Genomic DNA, 10061 nt, shown 5'->3' with positions numbered 1-10061 from the left:
ATATTATTAATTTCGAGGTAATAATTGTTTTAGAAATAAGTGTAAAAAATGGAAATGTTATAGGTCACAGTTAGTTTCATCTGAAACATAGACAATGCGATGAGTCTAATAAACTCTCTGAATCTTAATAATGAGCAAAAGGTCATATGGATACATGAATTAAAGGCAGTTACAACTTTATATTGAGACAGAAACTTAACAACACAAAACAAATTATTAAAACATGTGAACACTTTACTTGCTATTTCTGTTTTCGAATATGTGGGTTAAATTCTGAAACAATTGTGTGATTCAAGATTTTTTATATAATCTAAAGCTTGTCATGGATATTGCCTTCCAACTGTTTTCAATTGAGTGCCACTGATGAGTAAGAACAGTTAGCCTTTTGAGGCATTCTCAACTCCCAGATTTAAGTGGCCAATAAAAAAACAAACATGTTTATTACAAATTAGGAAGATATGGCTTGAGTGTCAAGGAAAGAAATATCCAAAATGACATAAATGTTAGCAGATGTAGGTCAATGTAAGACCTTCAGCAATGAGCAAAACTATAACACATAATAAGCTTTCAAAAACTGTTAACATTGTGTACATTTTACATTTGACTGAATGATATAGAACTTGCTAATTTTGATGACCTGTAGTTTCCTACAAAGGTATAAACATTTGGTATTCTCTGAACTTCCTGCAGTAAAACCCTTGTTTGGTTGGGCTGGATGTATAAATACACAGCCACATCTGGTCGTTAGAGGAAATTGAAACAGCCGTCTCTGATGGTTTTGTTGGTGACCTGCTGACAGGCAAAACTATTGCTCCTATTCAACACACTCATTTCCCCCTGTCAGTCTAAAATATCCTGGTCTACCAGCCTTGCGGAGCCTACATATCGTATAATTTGTTCTTGTAATGAGTATGCATGAAATATTTGCTACTGGACGTCAAACAAACAATAAATCAATCAATCCTAATCAAAATTTTATTGGGAATCACGTTTGATGGACAAAAATTGGCAGGAATGGTACATAACGGATTCCTTATCAATTGGATTCTGTTGACTACTTATATAACTGTACTTTAAAATATTGGACAAAACAGAGATATGTAATGTCTCTGGGCAAAACGAGCATCTTAGGAATATATTCAACTTAGTACCAGTCTACGACCATACGTGACCTAGTATACCAGGATAAAACTTGAATGGGGAAATTTGAATTAGAACTTCTATCCAGTAGAAAGTGTAAATTTCACCTCGATATATACATGCCTCAAATACACAAGCCAGAGACGTCGAAAAACAAAGTGAAACTGAATAGTACAAATAGATTACATTTCAGTGGAGAGTATGCAGTAACTAGGACACCGTTCGAAAATTCAATTCTACATCCCCTATTACAGGTCACCACTCCTCCCTTATTTTGATTTTCTTCTTCAACTATGCAACTATGATGGACCATGGTTTCATTTCGGACTTATTATCAAACTAATGACATGCTTAAGTAACAACACATTGTAATTGGTTTTAAAACCCGTAATTGAATTTAAGCCTTGTCTAATTTTAAATTCAATATTTGCATAAATTTAGTGAATTTATCTTTGCTCATTATTCCGAGTCATGTTTAAGTTTGATCGTATTTAGTAAAGTCACAATACTTATTTACAAGAGGACAACACCAAATATTTTTTTGTGTAATTCATTTTAATTTTTCACCCAAAGTCATTTATTTACATTTTAAAGAAAAAGTTTTTTTACCAGGTGTTAGCCAGAGAAACAAGAAAAACAGAGGGTCATGTCCTTTGACGACTCAAAAAGATTAATAAAATGTGTCGCAGGACCCTCTATGCATCATAACAAAGTGTCAAAAAAATAAAATAAATAAATTTTCAACCGAAATTTTGATTAATGTTTAAATTTCAAGTGTGTGATTAATTTTGTTTTTATGGGGATTAATTCACATGGACCTGCTTTGTAAGTGACCTTTGGGCGTTTAATATACATGACCATAAATATTTGTTATGTACCGTTAGGACCTGAGGTTAAATTGTTTAATATTTCAATATGACCACCCCCTAAACCGTTAAACATGGCCATATCAAAAGATTTTATACTTTAAAAATCTGGCGGCTGAAGAGGTTGATATTCCACATGAAGAATTTTATGATAATAAACAAGTGCCTGGAGAATATCTAAAGATGTTCTACAACTTAAAAAGTCGCTTCATTTTAAAATTTTAACTATTTAACTACTTGTTTAAGCTATAAAATAAATTTCACAACGTAATATGATAATATATCATTGACGAAAACCTAATTTTTAACCATATTAAAAAAATAACGCCCAAAAATGATGAGGTCAACTAGAAAAAAAGGACGGAGGGCATTTTTATAAAGATAAAATATTTAAAATTTTATATCATTAAATTTCAAGTAATTTGATAAGAGAAAACTTAGTAAATGAACGTAACAAGATATAGATTATCATCTTCATCTCAAGTTTGGCATAATAATAATGAACAGAAATAATTCAAGTTTTAAGTGTCATTTTTTAAATCTTTCTTTAAAGTCTTTTTAAACCTTTTTTTAAGTCGTATACTCGTTGACTTTTAAAGACTAAATTAAAATGTGACAATGACATTAGCTGCGTGGTCATTCTTGCATTGTTTTGCTTTTCATTCTGGTATCGGTAATATTCTGAGAAAGCCCCTACAACAGACGATTCTTCATGTTTTAGACAGACGGTTTTTACATTTGCAATTAAGATTCGACAGACGGATATAAATTTTTCTGCAAATATACATTTAGTCGTTTTTAGTAAATCATTATATGAATTTTAAGTCAAATTGCTATGATAGAAAGTTTTGGCAAACTACAGACAAAAATTGATGAAGAAATTGGGAACTAGTATTGATTACTAATTTAGGTCTAGACGTTCTTTTTAATATTTTTTCTACTCGCAATGAAACAATTTAATTGTCGTAAAGGCACGAAAGTTTCAGAAAAGGTTACAAAGCGTGTTAGTAAAATAAATGAATTGACTACGGAAATAAGAAAGAAAATGAAAACAGAGGGATCTAAGAGATTGATGTATAATAGAGAGCTACAAATGGTTTCGGATTGAAATGGCGATGTCAAACACAGATGCCTTCTGGAACTTAAAATAAAGATTAACAGCTTTTTGTCTGTGGCCTCGTAAACATTATGTTGAAGCAAACAAATTGGTACATTGTTGCTGAATCCAAGGCTTTCGTTAAATGAAACGATACTTTTCATTGGATGAACATTTTCAGGTTTTGTATAGGAATGCTAAGAGTGAATTTGTTTATTTTGATACAAATTTAATTTTTGTGAGTGATAATCTAGTTATAACGGAAAAGCTTAAATGTCGCATTTTCTTAGAGAGTAAACGAGTAGTATATAATGGCAAATAGCACTAAACGCACTTAGTTAGTGCAATGCCGGTTGAACCATTGCCGGAGTAGTACATTAAAGTCGAAACGTTGAATTGCCTTGTTCTGGAAGTTAACTCAATGTCTAAACTGGAACCCTGTTGTGTTAACTTATCGCTACACCGCTTTGGTGCAAAGCTATAGATGGAACGGCGGACCAGTTTACTCAATGTCCATCTGTTTTGTTACTCTAATGCCAAAAAGAGGGGAGAATATACCTCGAACATTTGTTACGATACGTATAGGTTGTGGAAAAAAATATTTGGTAATCAGTTAAACATGCAGAGAAGTGCAATAATTATTTCGTGACCAGTTGAACACTCAGAGAAGTGCAATTGCAATTATTATTTGGTGATCAGTTAAACATGCAGTAAGTTTGTGACTATTTACATGTCGAGAGAAAATAACCACATTCAGAACATTTTCCCATAAATTCACATTTTACCTGCCGAAAATGAATGTAGTACAAAAACGAATATCTCGTATTTTTGTGTTAATCATATACATGTACATATATATGTACAATTTTCGGTTAAAAGGCTTCCGAAGATATCAAAACAGCAATGTTTACTGAGTTGGAAATAAATAGCACACCGTGGCCACATAACAATGTACTGGTTACGGCCATCCGTGTGTGGATCGATCACATCTAGTTGGTGCAGTAAAACAGCACTTTCTCGGTTGTATATTCTATAGTATGCAATTGAGTAATGCAGTTTTCATCTATAAGAGGTGTACTTTGCTTGCAAAAAATGGTACACATTGTTATTGTACAGAATAAGATACCACTGATTCGCTCGTTGTCGTAAATGTCATACTAACAGACCATGCATGAATCTGGTTATACTACTGAGTAGAAGATACAAGTCAGAAGCCAATAGTCTTTTTAGTCTTGTGGGTTTTTTTTGTGTTTTATTTTTGGTTCATTTTTTTGTTTCGGAATTTTTGGCGTTCATTTTGCTGAAATTGCATACATTATTGCTAGGGGCCAGTTGAAGCCCGCCTCCGGGTGCGAGATGTTCTCACTACGTTGTAGCCCTATAGGTGGCTATTGACTGTTTTGTACTCTTTGGTCGGGTGCATGGTTGTCTCATTGACGCCTTCTCCGTTTCTATTCTTTATTCTATTTTGAATTAGTAACTTTATATTATTTCTCGGTAGCGCACAAATTATGTTTTCCTCAATTTAAACTTTTAAAGAATTGTAAAACAGTGATTCCAATTCATTCGTTGTTTTTATGATTTCAAAGATCAAGATTGATGCTTAGATATCAGGGTTTCAATTTAAGACTTGAATATACAATAAAAAAAGTACTTGTGTATCTAGTAAATGTTTGCCTCGGCAAATTAAAAGTTGATATAAACTACCAATGCATAATGAAAATATAACTGCTGATAATCAGATATGGTTTTTTTTATTCAAAACTGTGTACATCCGCAAAAAAAAATCGCCCTGGCATAACAACCACCTTTAGACGAAAGAGGCAAGGATATACCTTGACATGAGGAAAGGTTATAAATGAGGTAAAATTGAATTAGGTAATGGTGGAATAAATGTTTTATCCGCGAATAATGGCACTGGTCGAATTGGTAGGTTGCCCTCTGCAAAATTAGTCAGCTAACAGAATGTACATGTATGTGAAATTATCAATTCTTCCATAAAGACTATTAATTTGTCGAACAAAGTATATTTCTATAATGTACATAAAATGTCATAAAATTTAGAAAGCGTTTCTTGCATGTATAATTGAATAGTGGACAAATCATTTTACAAACATTATTCAAAAACTGATGTGAACAAACATTTACTAAATGACAAAATGCCCGAGTATGGCTAGTCGGCATTTGTTAAAATCAAAGGATGACATGAGATATGCCCCGTGTAAATTCATTATAAATGTAATATGTCTTTTGATAAAACAAAGAAAAAACATGCAAGTACATGAAAAATTTCATTATATTTGACAAGTGGTCATTTGGAACGCCTTCGAAATGACCATGTTATGATGACCGACATCGTTAATGTCTTTGCATACATTTGCACCATTGTTGGTGGTCAAGATGGTCATTTATCATAAAAAGATGACATATATTACATGTACCTTTATGTCCGTAATGACAAAGTACTTTTTTTCGTTTTATTGCAAAAGTTTAAACGGTGCAAGTCATTTAAAAACTGGACACAATGAAGGCTAATGATTGAGCTGAATATATAAAAATCGTGAACTTATTGACATGAGTCATAGTTTTTTTCTTAAAACGACACAGCCCTTTGAAATAAAAATATTTCTGACGTTAATCACCGGAATAATGGAAAATTAAACAGGAAACTAAAACGCCAAGAATTAACTTACAGTTATAGACAACAACAAAAAAACATATATATAGGGGCAACAGATATCGCAAAAATACTACTCATTACGAAAGACCACATCCACCAACAACACCCTACTCCCCCGAAATTCAGACAATGAACACCGACAAACAACAACGAACAACACATTGTTCAGATAGCCTGACTTGAGTACATGATTATAAAAAAAAAGAAGATGTGTTATGATTGCCAATGAGACAATTCTCCAAAAGAGACCAAAATGACACAGAAATAAACAACTATAGGTCACTGTACGGCCTTCAACAATAAGTAAAGCCCATACCGCATAGTCAGCTATAAAACGCCCCGAAATGACAATGTAAAGCAATTCAAACGAGAAAACTAACGGCCTTATTTATGTACAAAAAATTAATGGATACCCCTGTTTTTAACGTCCGTACAAACCTAGACATTGCTTAAATAAAATCTGTTGTAAAACTTTATAAAAAAAAAAAAAAAAAAAAGCGATAAAAGACCTGCATAGTGCAGAAACCTCTAGCTAGATCACTAACTCGAACAAGGAATTAGCTTTCAGTCGCTTCTGTCGTTTAGTGGTCTGGCAGAGCTAGTTTCTTGAATTGGAATTCAGTGGCTGCTGCCATGCATGCAGTAGTACCTCGATGTTCATTTATTATTTATAATGTCACTTTGGAGTGTCAATCTGTATATGTTTCTTTTCTCGAATTTGTAGTTGCCGTTACTAGTATTGGTAAGTTGATAAGGTATTATTGTCTTTTTTGGTGTGTTTTCTTTAGTGACAATCATCGCACGTTATGGTACCTCTCTGTTTTCGTGTATCTTTTGTAGCACCGACCACTTATACTGACCTGTCACTGTTGTAATGACCAGCAGTTGTGCTGAATAACTTAAGGTAAAGTACTATACAAGATCCTTTGCTATGTCTATGCATTGTCGATCACCGTTACAACATTGTTTGCGTAGCAGTTAAAGGTTCTGATATGGCACTCTTGTTTTAAGTTTATGTCATCCATGTAGCAGTGTACTGTGCTCACGTTTCTCATAATAGAGTAGACCATTGGTATAAGTAAACTCATCATAGATACCAGGATTAAATTTTGTACAGACGCGTGTTTCGTCTACAAGACTCATCAGTGACGCTCGAATCCAAAAAAAAGTTAAAAAGGCCAAATAAAGTACAAAAAAATAATGGCAACAGTAGTATACCGCTGTTCGAAATTCATAAATCGATAGAGAAAAAACAAGTCCGAGTTACAAACTAAAACTGAGGGAAACGCATCAAATATATTGAGAACTACGACATAACAGAACACAACGTCAAAATGTAACACACACAGAAACGAATTACAATATAACAATGACCATTTCCCTGACTTGGTTTTGTGGCAGGCCAAACCTCCCGCTTTACTGGCACTGTCAATGACAATATTAAAATGACAACATTTCATGACAGGACTACAATACAAATAAATGGGAGAAAATATAGGACAGAGAAACAAACGATTATAATAGCCAACAAAAGGTACCTGGTTAAAAAACTTAATACTCCAGACGCGCGCCACGTCCACACAAGAATAACCAGCGACGCCCAGACGCTCAGACGAAAACACTGTTCTCTTTAAAGAGACTTAACCATGTGGACGGCAATGTATACTTGTATGAATAAAAAAAGCTGTTTTTTCATGTCACTGAGAAGTTCCGATTTTTCAAATTAATATGTCGATGTTTTCAACCTCCAGAGTTTCTTTTTTGAATATCATGCTGTGCCCTTTTTTGTTTCGCACTAAGTCGTGTTTGGCTCACGCAAATGTGTTACGTATCACTCAGTATAAAAATATATATTAAGTTTGTGTATAGTGTAGGTCATGGCGCATTGTTAAAGAAAACAATTTTGCTGTGTCTTGTATCTGTTAAATATTGGTTTCTTTCCGTTCAACTTCCATATTGTTTGTTTAACTTATGAACCCCTCACATATAGCTTATGTGGTCTACCTTAAATGACCACGAATGAAACTTCTTAGATTGGTATTCTATGTTTTTCATCTTTTGTGTTGTGTTTTCTCGTGCTTGTTGCCGGCCGGCAAGATTGCGAGTCAATCCGATCGTGAAAAGTGACGGACATCCTCACTATCAATTCAGTGTTGGTTATAAAAGTTTACCTATTGTTTAATTGCGATATTAATCAAACCAAAAAAATGTAAACTTGTATGAATACAATTTAAAAGTAAATAAAAAAAAACAACATTAAAATAGTTGACTTTTACATATTTTGCAATGACTTGTAAGGTTACTGAAAACTTTAAACTAAAATGGATGGGTCATTTCACCTACCCTATGGGCATGTCAGGTCTTTTTAACTATAATTCATCTGGATAAAATTTAAAATGTCTGCATCAAAAACAGATGATAAGTTGTACGAACTCTACAGTAGACGTTAACTAATGTTTCTTCAGTTTTATATATATGCTCCAGGCATTTACAAAACTTAATGAAGAGGAAAAATATATTTCATTTAATTTATCACATCTTTAAAATCTTAAATATGAAACAGAAAAATGTATAATTATTCATTGCTGAGGTCATCAGAGAGATTTTTTAAATTGTTTTGTTTAGCAAGTTGTCCGACTTCGAAATATATGTATGTTAAGTTCAAACGTTGATTGTGGATTGTAATCGGCTGTATATTGGCAGATTTAGTTAAGTTTACAGAATACATATGCATAATTTCCAGGCCGAATTTGTTTTCTCAATTAAATGGAATTTTGGAGATAAATGGTCTGCGCTTCTCATCCGGTCTAGTATATATATACACTGTATATGCATATATATATGCAAATATAGGCATGTGTGCGTGTGCTTGACAGATATCGAATAAAGTCATTATTTGCATATATCAAATTTATGTAAGAATGTTCGTCACGTTTTATTCTGTTTCAGCATTCATTCTATGATTAAATTTGATTTTTCCTTTCCATTTCGACATTTCCAAATACAGGTGATTTAATCAACTATAAGTAAATGTAAAAATAAAATAGACATATTCATAATCAATAAAACTAATTTCCTATTGTTGGAATTCGTGTGTAAAAATTTCTCTTTTCGCTGTTTTCAAACCGTGAAAAAAATCAAGTTAATTTTCCTTATAACTTTTGATGTTTTTTACTTGTTTAGATCATGTATGCAAACATAATAATTATTGTAAAACAAATTAAGCCATCTGGCACAATTACCCCCTAATTCAATTTAATTATCCCCAATTCACATGTTTGAAAATCGATAATTCCCACGATGAAATAAACACGCATTCTATTGTCAACATGGATTTGATTACAAAAATCTCCAACCGTCAAAGTTTAAAAATTTAACAGTTTTCAAAATGCCTTTTCTTTGTATAGAAGATGTGATTATTCCATTTGCGGATTAAAATGTCCACCTGTTCACGCATTTTTCTTTCCTTTGTTTTGATTTACTGTTTAAAAATGTGTCTCAAATTTATAAGGTTTATTTCACAGTTGAAACGCTTAAGAAATTACGTAATATTTAAAAGATGGAATTTTACAAATTTTATAACTTAAGTCTAATGCGAACGAAAACATATTTATAATCTTAAAATCTTCAAACAGTCATTACTGGAAACAAGGATTAGTATAGCAAATATTTCTGGAAAGAAGTAAATGTTTATCTGACCAGCAGCGCTAGAAATTAAATTGCTGAAATAAACATTTGAATCACACGCGTCCACGTTATATTATATTCCATTCTAAAGCATTTTTTCTTTCAATCGGCAGACAATTTAATCTACACATGAAAAAATCACATTCCTCAACAAACAAAAACAAAAATACGAAAAAGAAAAAAAGATTGGTTGATTGATTGTTGGTTGCTTAACGTCCAGTGGCAAATATTTCATGCATTTTCAGGACGAAAAACAAATTGATAAAATGTAAATTAGGTATAGGTCTTGTAAAGACCGTCCATGATGAAGTTCGGGGAAATTTGGAATGTAACGTGAAAATGAGGGTCTATTAGTAGACTTATATTGGAGAAGGACAAACATGTTTTAATTGCAACTGGCTACCTACGGACCCTTAAAAGAAATATTGCAAGGGTTCTTAACGTACAAATAACGTGTCACCCTCTTTACACGAGGCATCGAATTAAACATCCCCATTCTGACCGAACGTGGCTGCGTACTTGTACATCCCGCACAGCCAAACGGACACCTCACTTTGAAAAGAGTTTTATTGTCGGTTAGAAGACGAATAAG

This window comes from Mytilus edulis, chromosome 1 (assembly GCF_963676685.1).
Source record: "Mytilus edulis chromosome 1, xbMytEdul2.2, whole genome shotgun sequence".
NCBI lineage: Eukaryota > Metazoa > Mollusca > Bivalvia > Mytilida > Mytilidae > Mytilus > Mytilus edulis.
Note: the sequence above shows the minus strand (reverse complement) of the source record.